The sequence below is a fragment of the Meles meles genome, unplaced genomic scaffold (genome assembly GCF_922984935.1).
Source record: "Meles meles unplaced genomic scaffold, mMelMel3.1 paternal haplotype, whole genome shotgun sequence".
NCBI lineage: Eukaryota > Metazoa > Chordata > Mammalia > Carnivora > Mustelidae > Meles > Meles meles.
The window spans coordinates 739,572-741,554 of NW_025721611.1; the positions used below are offsets into that span (position 1 = coordinate 739,572).

Sequence of the window (1,983 nt, forward strand, 5' to 3'; positions counted from 1 at the left end):
ATCTTAAAAATAATACTGGTTTTTCCTAGCCACCTTAACCCATTATATTATATACATTATAAAGAGATCTGGAAACTTTAAGACTGGGAAATTATCTAGCAAGCATGTCTAGAAAATTAGGTCAGTAATTACTTCCATGACTTACAACCCTTGGTAAGCATGACAATCACTAATCAGTCTCCTGGTCAGATCCCTGAGCCCAATTTAACAGATTCTAATTCTGCTAATCTGAGATGAGAACAAAAGCGCTATATTTTGTGAAGTCAGCAAATTATTTTAACACCAGTGATCAGAAATCCACTCTTTGGAAACACTGACATAGAGTGAAGACTATTTTTACAAGAGTAAGAGGAATTAATAGTCCTGTTAGATATATGGAGCAAAGCAATACTGTAAATTTATCTGATTCCTGATGATTTATCATCATGCCCATTAATTAATTTTATCAGGGAATTATTCTGAGGTATCTATGTGCTTGTCAATTTTTTTATTTTTCATTTTAGGGATACAGACACTGATCTTTTTTTATGGTATCAACATGAAACTTGGAAATACTAAAGTGTACATTACCATCAAGCATGAATCATAAAGAGAATTGATGTACACAGTTCCTTGTCCTGCATCAACACATAATGTAGGACAATCAGAAAGAAATTTTAAGATGGAGAAAGGAAAGGATAAACATTTTTTTCCCCTGCAGATAAACTCAGTAAAGTGAGTTGAATTTTTCAGGATCTTGAAGGGATAATGATGATGATGATGATGAATCAACTGACAAAATGTCCCTTTGCTGGTGTATCTCTATTTTGCCTATGGGTGACAGTGAGATTTCTGCCACTTACCTGAAGGACTGACACCTCCCTAGTAACTTTTTCAGAGCACTTAGAACTTCCTTGTTCCTAAGACTGTAGGCAAGTGAGTTTAGGAGTAGAGTGAGGACAGTTCCAAACAGAAAGAGACCCTGACTCAACCTTGGAGTCTTGGCAGAACCGGGTCTCATGTAGATGCACATGCCTGGACCAGAATAGAGACCCACCACACAGAGATGAGAGGAGCAGGTGGCCAGAGCTTTGTTCCTGCCTTCTGGGGAGTTCATTCGGAGTACTGCAAGGAAGATGAGAACATAGGAAGACAAGATGAGAGACAAGGGCAGCAGCAGAACAAGGATGCTTGTTATCACCACTGCCTTTTCATAGGCTGAGATATCCTCACAGACGATCCTAAGCACCGCCATGACTTCTCAGAAGAAGTGGGGAATCTCTCTGGGGCTGCAGATGTTAAAATGCAAGGTAAAAGCAGTGTGTCCCAGGGAAGTAAGTGCCCCTCCAGCCCAAGACATGGCAATCATCTGCAAGCAAACCTTAGGGTTGATGATGACTGGGTATCGAAGAGGATCGCATATAGCCACATAACGATCAAAGCACATGAGAGTTATAAGGATGCATTCTGCAATGGCCACCATCAGGGAGAAGAATATTTGAGTCCCACAAGCCAGGAATGATATGCTCTGCCATCCAGAGAAGAAGTTGAATGCCATTTTGGGGACAATGCTAGAGGTCAAAGTCAAATCCATTAAGGAGAGCTGACTGAGAAGGAAGTACATGGGGGTGTGGAGATGGAAATAAACCAAATGAGGAGGATCAGAAGAGTGTTGCCAGTGAAGGCAGCCATGTATATCAGGAGAATGATGGAGACCATAGCTGTGATGTATTTAAATTCAGGGAAGAAACCCAGGAGAATGAAATCTGTGGTTTCTGTCTCATTCCCACTCTTCATGACTCTCTGTAATGATAACAGACATATAAGAGATTTATTAAAAAATCGTAGAAATGAAGCAGTTTCTTATTAAAGTTTAAGAACAATGGCAAATACAAAAATACTCCTCCATGGTCACTTGAATCAGTTTTTACTATTTTTTCTATATTTCTTATCCATGATTTAATGTACTTTTAGAAACGTGTTTGTGTGTGTGTGTGTGTGTGT

At 39.4% G+C, this 1,983-nt stretch overlaps 1 pseudogene; it reads right to left on the reverse strand.

Annotated features, from left to right (window-relative positions):
* Positions 1–838: 838 nt before the first annotated feature.
* Positions 839–1,776, reverse strand: LOC123936592 (annotated as a pseudogene).
* Between the last annotated feature and the right edge of the window lie 207 nt (positions 1,777–1,983).